Source organism: Rhinopithecus bieti, unplaced genomic scaffold, assembly GCF_001698545.2.
Source record: "Rhinopithecus bieti isolate Rb0 unplaced genomic scaffold, ASM169854v2 scaffold_19652, whole genome shotgun sequence".
Classification (NCBI taxonomy): Eukaryota; Metazoa; Chordata; class Mammalia; order Primates; family Cercopithecidae; genus Rhinopithecus; species Rhinopithecus bieti.
Genome location: NW_016809913.1, coordinates 2,301,427 through 2,315,967, shown reverse-complemented (window position 1 = coordinate 2,315,967; position 14,541 = coordinate 2,301,427). Strand labels below are relative to the sequence as shown.

At 43.4% G+C, this 14,541-nt stretch overlaps 1 long non-coding RNA gene across 1 annotated transcript in view; it reads left to right on the top strand.

Annotated features, from left to right (window-relative positions):
• The window catches only part of LOC108541368 (uncharacterized), a 26,175-nt gene extending 22,637 nt beyond the window's left edge, over positions 1-3,538 (top strand). Inside the window, exon 2 of the long non-coding RNA XR_001888943.1 lies at positions 3,340-3,538. This is a non-coding gene — a long non-coding RNA (uncharacterized LOC108541368). The remainder of the gene's footprint in view (positions 1-3,339) is intronic.
• The last annotated feature ends 11,003 nt before the right edge of the window (positions 3,539-14,541 follow it).

Here is a 14,541-nt window from a genome sequence, read left to right as displayed (position 1 = left end):
AAAAAAAAAAAAAAAAAAAAAAATTACACAAGCAAAGATCATTCTGTTTTTGGGCTGTGTTTATAGTTTTGTAACCCCTATACCAAATTTTGACACCTTTATAGTATTTGGCAGGGATAAGAATGAAATTGTTTAATAAATGCAAACAACAATGTATGTTGGCAATTATTAAGATATTTCTAATATTACTTTACCAACAATGTTAAAGTTAATTTATTAAAGATTTTACTTGTTATATAAACTTGAAAGAGCATTTGACTAGTCTTTTCTTTTTTCCTGATAAAGTATTTGATTCAAGTGTTTTATTTTCTTAAGGCAATTGGAGTTCTTTTATATATTTTCAGTAGTGAAATATTATATATACAACACATAAATATATAGATGTATTAGGCATGCCAATAGAAGTACTTCCTATCAATTCATGAAAAACTATTTTTTTGCTATCTTAGACTTTCAAATTCTTGACAACCTGTTTTATTATCTTAGGCACTTGTCAGTTAAATAGTCTTAAACTTGTATGTTAAAGGAAATAACTCGAGTAAAAATCTAATAGCAAAAATTTACATCGTAAGTTACAGAGAATAAAAGTCTGTGTTAGAGGGACATTAAAATGGATTTAATTGTCTTTTGAACATAAAATTATAGAAATTATAAAGTTCTTTTAAATACACACACATGCAGCCTATAGTTTTTACTTTAGAACTTTAGCCATGAGATAAATACAAATTCACTGGCTAGCAAAATGAACATGTTGGATCTAAACAGTGGTTTTATTTGAAGAGAAAATAATAGCAAATTTAAAGCAGGCAGAAAAGAAAATAGAGAAAAGAATTTAGGAACTCCATAGTTTACAGGTCAACATTAGGGCTCTTTTTCTTTAATGTAAATGTGTACAAAGACCATATTCCATTTTACATAAACTCTGGCAAGTAGAGGTGTCATAAAACCTACGGAGTGTTCGAAAGGGGGTCATTCTCCTTGTTTTCTCCTCATTCTTAGATTATTTCTCGCTTTTTTTCTGAAGAGGGGGAACTGAGCTGTGGCCTCAGGTTTTTTGTGTGGTGGGTTGATGTGTACTGCTTGTGGCCACACTCCACTATGTGTCACCACTAGGTTGGTGCACCCTCTTACATGTCTGTTTCTCTCTCCAGAGGTCTAAGACTTCTGAGAGGATTCAAAATGCCGGGTGATCAGTCTTTATACATGTTTCCTGGATGAGTCTTTTTTTAAAATTAATTTTTGTTGGAGATTTTCCTGTGGGGTTGTTGTATGTCATGGGGGTCAACCCCCCAGACACTCCCACAAGGCCCCTGGTCACCCAGGGGTGCCTTTCAGCCAGGAGGAGAAAATGCCCTTTCTCTTCAGAGCTGAGAAAACTCGGTTTTTCATTTATCTATGAAAAAGATAGTTCAGTTCCTCATGTAAATGTACACAGACAAGCCGAATCGAGATAAATTTTGGGAGACAAAGTAATAGACAAGACCTCTTAGAATGCATCTCCAAACTAGAATTAGGATCCTTAAACAACAACTTCCTAGGAGAGAAAAAATAAACAACAGCCAAGGGCATTTCCTGTAAACTGTGTTCAACCACCCCTACTTTGTAGTTCTCATCCGCCATTACACACATCAAGGTCAAATCCTCTAACAGTACAAGATAATGTCTGGTACCCCCAAAGCCAAAGAGGTCAGGTCATGTAATACAGAAAAACAGATATTCAGACCTAAGAAAAATCTGCCTATGACTCTTGAAACTCAACAAAGAAAACAGAACACCCCAAAAGGGGTGACTGGCACCTTTGTTCTGAATTATTTTAAAGGGTTCAAGTCATTAGAAGCCTTCTTTAGATTTTTTTGGTACTCTAGATGGCAAAGGGGCAAGGAGGTATAGGGTGGAAGAAAAGTTTCATTTACTTTTCTTTATTTTTTTTAAGACAGGAAGTAAACACTGAAACCAAACACATTTTTTAAACTCTTTTATAGTTGTGAGGAATTTTAGTCAAATGAGAGAGGTTTTGTTACCCATAATTTGGAATTTTCACTTGGATTTAATCAAGTAAGGTAAAGCTGGTCAAATCTGATGGGAGAAAGACTGAAACAACAACGAAAACTCAACAATATGATCACTCAGTGTTCTAATGGCAAGAAAAAATTCAGACCAGCTGGTGGTTAAACTTTAGCCAAGACAAAACTCCAGTTCAGTTATTTACCTAGGGATGAGTCTGAGGCTGAAGACTGCTTTCTACCATCCTAGAAGCAGGAACAAAAGCCTCCAACTCCTCTTCCCTGCTGAGGGTGAGCTCAAACTCCATTAAAGGAGTTACCTGCCTTCCATTGTCCTGTAAACAGGAAATCTTGCCTTCCTTGTTGGAAGTAAGTAAAACTCCAAAAAAAAAAAAAAAAAAGGAGGAGTTGTACAGCAAAATAAACTTTAGTTCTTGACTAAATCTGAGGAGATGAGGGATTCTCTGGAGGGGGTGCTCACAGACTTCAGTAAATTGTCCTACTGGTTTGAGCCATAAAGTTAGCTCATACTGGTACCAAGCACCAACAGAAGATTTGTCAAAGGTCAGGGGCATCTCTATTGAGAATCCCTTTATGGTTACCAAAATGTGAACCCAGAAAATCTGAGACAGATCTCAGTTAATTTTCATGTGTTTGGTTGTGTGTGTGTGTGTGTGTGTGTTTTGTCAGTTAATTTAGAAAGTTTATTTTGTTAAGGTTGAGGATGTATTCCATGACACAGTCTCAGGAGGCTCTGATGACATATGCCCAAGGTGGTAGGGGCACAATGTGTTTTTGCATATTTTAGGGAGACACGAGACAGCAATCAATATGTGTAAGATGTACATTGGTTCCATCTGGAAAGGGGACAACTTGAGGTGAAGGCGGGACAACTCAAAGTAGGGAGTGGGCTTCCAGGTCATAGGTAGATAGGAGATGAATGGTTGTATTCTACTGAGTTTCTGATTAGCTTCTCCAAATGAGGCAATCAGATATGTATTTATCTCAGTAGAGGGGTGACTTTGAATAGAATGGGAGGCAGGTTTGTCCTAAGCAGTTCCCAGTTTGACTTTTTCCTTTAGTTTAGTATTTTGGGGTCCTAAGATTTATTTTCCTTTCACAGTACAACAGCCTGTTTCATCAAATGCCTGTCATTGCCCCTTTAGGTGGTTTATCATTATTTTTTAATTCATCATTCAACTTGAAGGTCGCTTATGTTGTTCCACTTGTATATGAATTCATAGAAACCATGAGTACTGGGTGCTGGGTCAGGCCACAACTGTTCACTGTGGGAAGCCTTTATTTCTGTCTCACCTTTGTGCTATTTCTCCCCTAGATCCACCCTGATTTCAGCGGGCGCTCCTGGGTCTTGTATGCACTAGGTGCTCTGAATGCTTGGCAACTGGAATGGGTTAGCCTGGAGGCATTTAGACTGTCCTTCTACAACCACAGAAGAGCCATCACTGGTAGAGAGATCCTTGGCGCAGTTAAGCAGAGATCTTCTCAGAAGAGCTTTTGAACAAATGAAGTTGTTCGGAATGGCCTTGTGGCCTTGTTAAAATGACTCACTCGTCAAAACAATTGGATGTGTTGGAAGGCTGGGTTGGAAGACAAGATGTCTGAGAAGCTGTCCTGCTGCATGAGGAGTTTCACTGCTACACACCTAATCTCCCGGTCCTGTGTTTTTGGCCTCCAGCTTACTTCGTGAACATAATAAAGGAAAGGCATTTTCTCTTGTGCGTGCTGTGTGTACCTGTGTGTATGTGCTTGTTGTCTATGGCTTTTAATTTCTTATGTATGCTAATCCCCTGTTTTGCACTTACCCATTGTGTTCTTTGAAGGACACAACTAGATCGATGACACTGTATAGCCATCATCTCTCCCCACTCCAGACTGAGGGTGGAGATGGCTGCACTAGAATGAACTGAGATCACAAAGGATTGGGGGGCAAAGTGGAGGGCACAGATGTGGGGGTATTAATCCAGGGAGAGGGGAGCTCGAAAGTAGACAGTATTGTCCAAACTTGCAGTGTAATGAGGACTGCTGCCAGCTTCTGGCTTTCTCCCTATCCACCTGTGCCTGCCTCTCCAACCCCCACCCACAACCTTTGCTTTGGCCATAATCTTCCCTTTTACCTGGCTTGTGTAGATAGCTATGGCTCTTGGCAGTGTTGAGACATTGTTTAGACTTCATGAGGAAAGATGATTTTTAAAATTTAAGTACCTCTGCCATGATTTATGGGAACTAAAGCAAAAGGTATCTGCTTGCTCTTTGAGTATAAGAATTGTGGCATTGGTTATCTATGTAGCACTTCTGTATAATAACGTGTGTAATAAGTGTGCAAGTGTCAAATGTATAATCTGGTCCCAACTGTGGGAAAAAGACAATTATAATAGTATGATAAAATCAAGGGCAGGCATGGTGACTCAAGCCTGTAATCCCAGTACTTTGGGAGGCAGAGGTGGGCAGATCGCTTGAGCCCAGGGGTCGGAGACCAGCCTGGGCAACATGGCAAAACCTTGTCTCTATTGAAAATACAACAATTTGCTGGGTGTGGTGGCATGTGCCTATAATCCCAGCTACTTGGGAATCTGAGGCAGGAGAATCGCTTGAGCCCAGGAAGCACAGATGGCAGCGAGCCAAGATTGCACTATTGCACTCCAGCCTTGGCCATAGGAGTGAAACCCTGTCTCAAAATAAATAAATAAATAAATAAATCACTGTAAGGTATAAATAGGATGACATGCTCTAGACGGGTGGGTGGGGGGCCAGGGAAAGCCTGGGTGGGTGACATGAAGGAGAAGGCCCTAAGAATGCAGAAGGGTTCTGGGCTAAGGAAAAAGCCTGAGCAAAGTCCCTGAGGCAGGCAGGACAGTTCTTGGATTAACTGGAGAAACTAAATGAAGCTGGGACAGCTGGGCTCTAGCAAACAAGGAAGAAATACAATAGGAGATGAAGCTGGAGGAAAAGGCTGGGGCTACGTGATGCAGGGCTTGGGTTTTCCCTGGGTACAGAGGGACACCCCTGAAGAATTTTAGCTAGAGAATTGACATTTTACTTAGGTGTTTTGTTTTCAGACAGGGTCTTTCTATGTTGCCCAGGCTAGTCTTAGGCTCCTGGGCTCAAGCCATCCTCCTACCTTGACCTCCCAAGTAGCCTGGATTACAGGCATGTACCAATGTACCCGGCTTTATTTTGTTTTGTTGTTGTCGTTTTTAGTTGAGATACAACCTACAGTAAAGTGTACAAATCTTAAGCACACCACAAAGTTCTACATATGTATACCAGATTAAGATACAGAATGGTCCCATCACTTAGTTTTTAGACCTCTGTTGCTGCTGTGTCAATAATGGATCACAAAGTGTGGAAATGAGAAGATTAGTTAGAAATGTTCTGTGTCAGTTTCGTAGAGAAGCGATGGTGATCCAGATGAGTGTGAAAATGGAGAGAAGTGAGAAATTTGAAATGAATTTTGGAGAGAGAATAGAATGTGCTCATGGAATGAATATGAGTGTGAAGAAAAAAGTGCTGATTCCTAGGTTTGGAGCTTGGGCATCGGGGGAAACAGCAGTGCAATCTACAGAGATGGAGAAGACTAAACACAGGACAGGTGTTTTGGGGAGAGGAAGAAATTGAGAATTCCATTCTGGACATGCTCATTGTGAAATACCTATGAAACTTGCAAGTGAAGATGTGAAATAGATAGGACTGGGCCTAAAATACAAATTTGGGAGCCATCAGCATCAAAAGGCAATGTATAGATCAGCAGGAATGGATGAGATTACCCAGGAAGATGGGGTAAAAAGGAAAAGAGAAAACTATCCAGGAAAAAGACTGAAAAATTCTAATACTTAGAATCAGATAGTGGAGGAGCCAACAAAGGAAACCAAGGATAAATCTAAGAAAATCAGGAGAGGGTAGTGTCATGGAAGCCAAGAGGGAGAACATGGTCAGACTGGTGTTCACAATCCTGGCGGGGAGGTGAGGATATTTATGTCCATTTGGTGACATGGGGGTCATGGTGATCTTGAGAAGTCCACTCTGGAGCACGATGGGTATCAGCCAGATTTTAGCAGGTTGAAGAGTGAATGGGAGGTAGTTAGTAGAGACAGCTTTTTTTTTTTTTTTTATGGGGTTGAGATGAAAGGTGAAATCTAGTTTGAAAGAGAAGAGAGACACAGGCTGGTAACTGGACAGTAATTTGGTATACAGAGATTTTTAAGATGAGGGATACTAGAGCTTAATTGTTCATTGGTGGGAATTCTCTAGGATAGAGGGAGATATTCATCCAGAAGACAGTACAGAAAGTCAAAGGACCTTGAGAAAGTAAGGGGAGATGAGATACAGAGTAGAGGTGAAAGAGGAGAAGATATGTACAAATTTTGGTAGGTTTAGAGGTTTGGTGAAAAGATGGAGTTGGTACATATTTCTTTTTTCTTTTCTAAATGGCACAAGTACAAGCAGAACAGGGGCATGAGAGGTTTAAAGATTAGATGCAAAGTCGTTTGAGGGAGTAAGTGAGAGTTGGACACTTATGGACAGATGGATTACTAGGAATAAGTGCCTGTTTGAGATTTGTGATCATGAATCAAAAGCAAAGCCAGTCTTGGGTGACTTTCCCTAACTATGTGCTCCAGTGCCAGCATGGAGAACACAGAGTCTGAGTTCTGCCAAGCAAGCTGGGAAGGAGAGAAGAGCAAGAGAATAACTCCGTGGTGGCCTATGTGATCCAGGCCAGATGGTAGGACCAGGGGGTGAGAGGAGTGAGAATGTCATGGAGCTCAAGGGAAACACAGAAGATGTCAGGCCTGTAAACAGAGTCTCCAAGAAGGAATTTTCACTCCCCAGCAACCTTCAAAGTTAGCTCACTGATGAGGGCACTTGCCTAAGAAGCAGTGGTGACACCCAGCGACCACTCTTTGAAGTGCACCTTCTTGGTTTTAGGTTGTCAGCAGATCCGGAAGTGTGTGTTATGTTCCACTTGGGAGGCACCAGAGCCCTCGGCATTCTCTCCGTGGTTCTGTCTCGCAGGATTCTGTCCCATTGGTCCTGGGCATTTCAAGGGGATGGAGAGGCTGCTGCTTAGGAGGTAACTAGAAGTGGACTGAAGGCAATCTGGGGGCTGTTAGCTCCAGACCCCAGACCTGGGCTTCTCTGCTAGTCCTGAGACAGATCCTGAATCCTGGGATGACTTTGAGTATTCTAAAACCCTGCCTGGGTTTAAAAAAAATGCCAAGTAGTGACATAATCCTTTTCCAGTCCGCAGTTATCCTGGGGAAATACCATTCTGGCTGACCCAGAACTGTGTGAGGACTCTCTTCTCAGCACCACCTCCCGAAAGTTGACTGTCTCTGGGGTTCTAAGAGGGTCCCGCTGTCTCTGGCTCCACTTGACCCAAGGACTGGGATCCAGCTTAGTCTACAGGGAAACACAGATTCCTCCCAAAGTCCTGTCAGTCATTAGAGGTACTGAGCGTGACTTCTGGGCCAAGCAGTTGGGTGTCCCTTAGTTAGAGGGTATAGGGAAATACAAAGAAGACCAAGACAGGACAGCCCCTTTGCAGCAACCTAAGGCACTTTTACTGTTCTGATCAGTTACTCTGTACCAGGACATGCTGTTTTCCCTTCCACTTTAAGAGGCTGGTAAATCAGGTTTGAGTTCAAACACAAGAGGGTCACTGAGGCATGAACCATGGCATGGGGTAGGTGAGGGAGGTGGTTTCTAAGGTGGTCAAAAAATTGAGGAAAACTGATTCTGACTCACCTCTATCCTGCTTCCCCATCTCTTATCTCACACTCCCCAGTTTGAACTTGACTTTGTACTTAGGGCAGCCTGGTGTCGTGGAAGGAGCCTGTGCTGAACTTGCAGTCAGGTCATCCCTTGGCCACATCTGCTTCCACATCTGTAAAATGGTGATGTGGTGATGGCACATGGTTGTGGTGAAAAATTAAACAATGTACATGAAAGTGTTTCTTATACCAACACAATGCTTTGGTTTAAGGCATTATTATTAGATATTTATACCAAGGCAGATTTCACAGACATTAAGGAAAAAGAAAAAAGCTTTATGGCAATGAAATTCCATTAGATGTGTACCAGGCCCTGGGGGAACCCGTCAGAGGAAAAGTGACCGTTGATGTCTTTTCCAAGACTGGGAGAACACAGAAGTGGGTAAAGGAGAAGATCCACTGCTTGGAGTCAGACAGACTTAGCTTCTTATCCTGTATTTACCAGTTACTGGTTGTGGCATCTCAGACAAGTTCCTGAACTTCCCAGATGCTCAGTGTACCCCTGTATAAAGTGGAGATGATTCCTCCCTGCCGACCTGTTGAGAAAATTCAGTGAAGTGTTGCCTGTAAAGCACCTTGAATAGAGTATGGACTCAGTGAATATGGTATCATGAAAATGCATTAATTCAGGTCATCCCAAACTAGATATTTTGGACATATACTATGGGCCAGGCACCAGGCTAGGTGGTGGGTGACTTTGTTTTATAGCACAGCTTTTCAGATAGACAGTTCTAGTTCAAATCCTAGATTTACCACTTACCAGCTGTAGAAATGTATTTAACTTCTTTGAGCCCTAGTTTCTTCCTATGTAAAGTGAGGGAGAATAATATCTATTTTGAGAGATTATTGTAATAATTATGTAATCTATGTAAAGTACCTAGCACAGTACCTGGCATGAACAAAGTCTCAAAAATGACAGTGATTATAATTAATATGATCATGCTGAAAGTTAAAAGGATGTATCAGATTTAAAGCCAGACACCCAAATGACTTTATTTATAGCATTAAACTCATCCTTGAACCAACCTTCTCTGCATTAACTAAAATATGGGATTTACTTCCCCTTATACACATCTACACATCATTCCCAAAATACTTAAAGCAAGAGATTTCTATTGGCTGTAAAGAGGGACATGGTAAAATACGGAAATGGGCAAGAGAGGACAGCTGTGTTATCTGTCTTTAGAGCTTTTTCAGGGAAGTCCTTTGAAGATTTTAAGTGTTTTTGCCAAGAGTACATCCTCCCCACCCCAAGCCTCAATTGCCAGATGGACATGCCCTATGCACATGCCTTCTCCTCTAGGGAAACCCTGCTCAGGGTCTCAGTGTCCCCTGGCCCAGCTGCCTTAACTTAGAGCAAATGCAAACTTGCCCTGTGTCCCCAGCGGCTCAGAACTGCCCTGCCAGCTCTCACCTCCTCCACCCTTTTTCTTTCTCCTTGCTTCCTGGTCTTGCCTCCTCGCTCCAGCCAGACCCACAGCAGTTCTGAGTGTTTGCTCACCTTTATTCCTCCAAGGAGGAAGGGCTTTCGCTATGGTCTCTGTCCACACCCACAGCTCAGAGACAGCCTGATCAGTGTATACACAAACCCCTTCCTGGCTGGTGGCGCTCTCCTTGGAAAGCCATTTACTAGTCCATAAAAGGGCCTGACCACGTAAAACAAACATGGACTCAGTCAAACCAGAAATTTAAAATTGCGGCACTTTAATTCGGGTCAACCTTCGTTCTCTTTCCAATGCTGGTGCCTTACCCTGCTTTACCCTGTCTGAGTGTTTCCCATGTGCTTAACCCTCCTGCCTCCCAGTGGCTGCCACACCCCAGCGGGCCTCTTGGTGCTAGGTGTCAGCTGAGAGTTCCCATCCCCACTGTAGAATGACAGCGATGACAGCTAAGCTTTATTTTCACTCCATGCACAAGTGCTTACTAAGCACTAAGCTCCAGGCACTGTTCTAGATATCAGGGGTCAGCAGAGAACAAGACAATAAAGTCCCTGCCCTTATGGAGCTTATATTCTGCAAGGGGAGAAGTAATAAATATACTGTGCAGTGTCAGGTAGTGATACATGCCATTCAGAAATCCAAATCAGGCAGGACATGGTGGCTCATGCCTATAATCCCAGCACTTTGGGAGGCCGAGGTGGGTGGATCACCTGAGCCCAGCAGTTCAAGACCAGCCTGGGCAACATAGAGAGACCCTGTCTCTACATACACACACAAAAATTAGCTGAGTATGCGTTGGGGGAAAGGCTTATGGGGTGCCTGTATAAACTGGCTATAAAAATATGGGACAATAAGTTGTGAAAAGCCACAAAAGGCCTCTGAGAAGGAAAGTCTTCTTATCGCCATTATGTTCCCATGCTCTGAGCGAGACTTGCTCTCTTATCCATAAACACTGTGTTCAAGAAAAAAGACACTCCTTTGAAACATTAGAATGTGGCCAGATGTACAGGCTGCTAGTTAAACCCACTCCCACTAACTACTCTCCAGTAAGTTAAAGATATACTGTTTGAGCACAAGGGAGATTCATTTAAATCGCCACTACTATAGATTACACATATGACATACTGCCTCCCTTTCACCGTTTCACCCTGAACATCTGCTGCTTCTTAGATCTAAGTGATTGTACTCAATACATAGTGTGGAGACCAGAGCTCTGAGCCTTTTACAGCCTCCATTTTACAATTGGTCCCCTGGCCCCCACTCTTTATGCACTCTTAACCTGTATCTTCTCACTCCTTTGTCGCCACCAGACTTTGGGTACCCTATGGGTGGTGTTGAGACTGGTCCCCAACAGGTATGGTTGCATGCATCTGTGGTCCCATTTACTTGAGAGGCTGAGGCAGGAGGATTGCCTGAGCCCAGGAGGTCAAGGCTGCAGTGAGCCGTGATTGCACCACTGCACTCCAGCCTGGGTGGCAGAGCAAGAAAAAAAAAATTCTAAACAAAACAAAACAAAAAAACACCCCACATTTCACAACACGGTCAGGGGCATATCAACGATGGGAGGTGATACTTTAGGTAGGGTGATCAGGGAAGACTTCTCTATGGAGGTGACTCTTGTGCAGGTCCCTGAGCAAAGGGAAGGAGGAGCCTTGGGAATAATGGGGGTAAGGTTTCCAGGCAGAGGGCACAGCAAATCACTGGGGTAGAATGAGCTTCACATGTTTGAGGAACATCTGGCAGGCCTCATTTTTTTTTTTTTAATGTCATACAGTGATGAGCACTTAAAAAATTGTGATAAAATATATATAACATAAACTTCCCCATTTAAACCATTTTGACGTATACAGTTCACTGGAATTAAGTACATTTATGCTGTTATGCAGCTATTACCACGATCCATCTCTAGCACTTTTTATCATCTTCTCAAATTGAAACTCTGTGCCCATCAACAGTGACTCCCTCTCCCTTCCTCCTCCAACCTCTGGCAACCACCATTCTACTTTCTAGGTGTCAGCACTTTAAATGTGTCATCTCATTTCATCCTCAAAACAACTGTAGGCCATGAGTTTTACTTGATCCCTATTCTACAGATGAGGAAACTTAAACTGAGTGAACTGTCTCAGATCACACGGCCATTAAGTGAGGGAAGGAGGTCTCCATTCACAGTGCTTCTGGCTCAGGCTCCTGCTTGTAACTGCCTACCTGGTAGGGGTTTAGGATGTCCTTCTGCTGCCCCTCTGACAACACAGAGGTGAGTTGAGAGAGTTTCATGTGGATTACAGACAATGTGAGAAGCTTTTCTGGTTGGGACTGGAGGGGGTTTGTTGTACCTCACTGGTCCTGTCTGCCTGGAAGGAAGAGGCTGTTGCCCAGTGACAAGGATTGGGGAGGGAAGAGAGAGTAGGTAACCAACATCTGTCTGCTATTCTCCTTTTCCATCTTTGTCTTCTGAGCTGTCTTTCAAGGGGTATCAGCTGCTCTGAGTGGATAAGCATGGGCATCTTTATCGCTTGGTGTTCAGTCAGCCAGGTAGCACTACCACCACTTATTTATTACTTGGTTATAACACAGTGCTAGGTGCTGCAAAGAGATTCATCCAGGAGCTACACGTGACACAGATACAGCTATGCAGCAGATATCAGAAGGAAAAAACAAAACCAAAGGAAATCAAGGTGAGACTAGGCAAAAAAAGTACAGTACTTGAGTCACATCTGGACCAGAGTAAGTCTGTTCTTGATGATGGAGTGTGTGCAAAATTGGGATGGAGTGGCTGTATTTGTTGCAGCTGGAGCCATGACCACCTGTCCTGTTCCAATAACCAGGTTGTTGGAAGAGCTGTCAGTTTCCTGGTTTGAGTGGTCTTGGCTTTGGGGCCAGGAGGTGTTGAGTTTCACTTCCTGCCTTCCCATATATAAGCTGAAAGAGCTCAGGCAAGTTGCCTTACCCCTCCAAGGCTATTTCTTAATTTGAAAACATAATCATACCTACTTTTTAGGGTTGGGGAGAAGATCAAAAGAGATAGGGTGTGTCAGATGTCTAATTAGGGTTTGTTACATGGTAAGTGCTCAACAAATATTCATTCCTTGCTGGGTGGAGCATGAGTATGCACCCAGTGGCCAGGAGCCAAGCCTTCTTCCTCCTTATCATGGTCAGCACCATTTCTGACCTGCTGGCTTGTCCTCTCTAATCACTGGGTTCAGCTTTCAATTTGGGGATCCTTGCTACACAGTTTGCTGTTCAGACTTCGTGAGGAGAGGCCTTAGCTAGGGGTATTTGAATTTTGGGGGACAATCCAGCAATCATACCTTTTACCTATTTGGGGATAACCTCCTCGCAAGCAGTATATTGGAAGGCAGGATACTGCCTGTGCCTCACCTCCCACCGTGGAAGCAGACAGGGCGAGGTCCTACTCAGGACTTGGGATCTAGAATGTAGGATAATGGAGAGGGGCACTTAGCCCCTGGAGCCTGCCCAGTTCTTAATCTCGGTCTTCAGTCTCCTGCTGATTCTGTGGGCACCCTCTTGTCCTTTCCTCATGGGATAATCGATTTCTGTTGCTTGCAATTCAGTCCTTGTGCAACACTGAGGTCTTCTCAGATCAATCCTAAGAGAGATTTCAAGGGGCCTTGGGTTGTTAGAACAATGGGAGACAGCTGGCTAGAAAATGTGCTGGGCACAACCTTGGTACAACTCTTTCCTCCCAGCAGCAGGGTAGTGGGTGGTTAATTGGGGCATGCATACTGTCAGCTCCAGGCAGTCGCTGAGCTATTTATTCACTTGTTTGTGTTTGCTTGTTTGTTTTTTGGTAAGTGCATGTGTTTTCTATGTGTGCTGTAACCTCCTCAAGATTAAAGCTTTCTTTTACATCTCTTGTACAGAGTCACAGAACCCCAGACCTGGAAGAGTCCACAAGAGATCATGTGGTTTAGCTTCTTACCTCAAGGCCACCAAATGTTTAACCACCCAACACAGATAGAAATAGTTTGTCTCAGAGACTCTCCAAGAAATGGACATATTTAATATCCCCAATCACCCATTCCAAGGCTGGCTGCTTTGCTTTGAGCCTATTTTCCTTACACAGTTTGTAATGCTTGTAGCTTCTTCATGAAAGCACTTCAGAGGATGATAAAATCATCCCTCAGCCTTCTTTTCCCTGAGAGCCAATGGTGGGAAAACCCAGCTGCCTACAGGTCCAGGCACTTAACCAAAAGGGTGAGCTGTGAGTGTGTGCACATATGTTGTAGGGGCAGTGGGGTAGTTCTGGGTCTGGAAAGAAGCCTTGGACAGCACCTGCCCTGTCCTGCTGACTGTTGATACTGGTGGAATGTAGGCTGTGTTTTTGAGAGACCTTATGAATTTTTCAAGGAAGCTGGAAATCTATAAGTGAGAGTCCTGATTTTTTAAAATGTTGGCAACTAATTTGATTTTTAAAAACCATGAACCAGGCCAGGCATGGTGGCTCACACCTGTAATCCCAGCACTTTGGTAGGCCAAGGCAGGAGGATCACTTGAGGCCAGGTGTTCGAGACTAGCCTGCCCAATATGGTGAAAACCCATTTCTACTAAAAATACAAAAATTAGCCAGGGGTGGTGGTGCATGCTTATAATCCTAGCTACTCGAGCGGCCGAGGCATGAACTCAGGAGGCACAGGTTGCAGTGAGCCTGAGGCAGGAGAATAGGGTCTGGAGGCAGGGAACCTAAGGCTGATTCACCCTGACTCCCTGGAACTAAATCAAAAGGAAAACCCCAACTTCCCACACCTAAGTAACAAAAGGACCAGAGGCTACTCCCTTGGTGAACCACCTGCCTTTCTGCTTGGCAGATAGAAAATTGAAAGTACCTCTGATAGATTGCTTTCCAAAACCAACCAGACATTTGCATCGGAGGATAACTTTGTAACTTCACTTCAGCCTCTGATTGTTTGTGGAAAGCAACCAATTAGACTGATTGCAGGCTGCCACTTCATTTGCATGGGGTGAACACCAAGTGCCCAATGGGAAACCTCTAGAGGGTATTTGGACTCCAGAAAATTCTGTAACAGGGGCTCTTGAGCCCCTATGCTTGGGCCTGCTCGAGCTTTCATTTTCAATAAATCTCTGCTTTCGTTGCTTCATTCTTTCCTTGTTTAGTGCATTTTGTCTAATTCTTTTTTCAAAATGCCAAGAACCTGGACACCTTCCACTGGCAACGTATTTTGGTGAGCCAGCCAAAAGGTAAGCCCAAAGTCTGGGGTTCATTTTTCTCCTTTCCCCTTTCCTTTCTGCTCCATACAAGGTAATCTCTCTCTCTCTCTCTCTCTCTCTCTC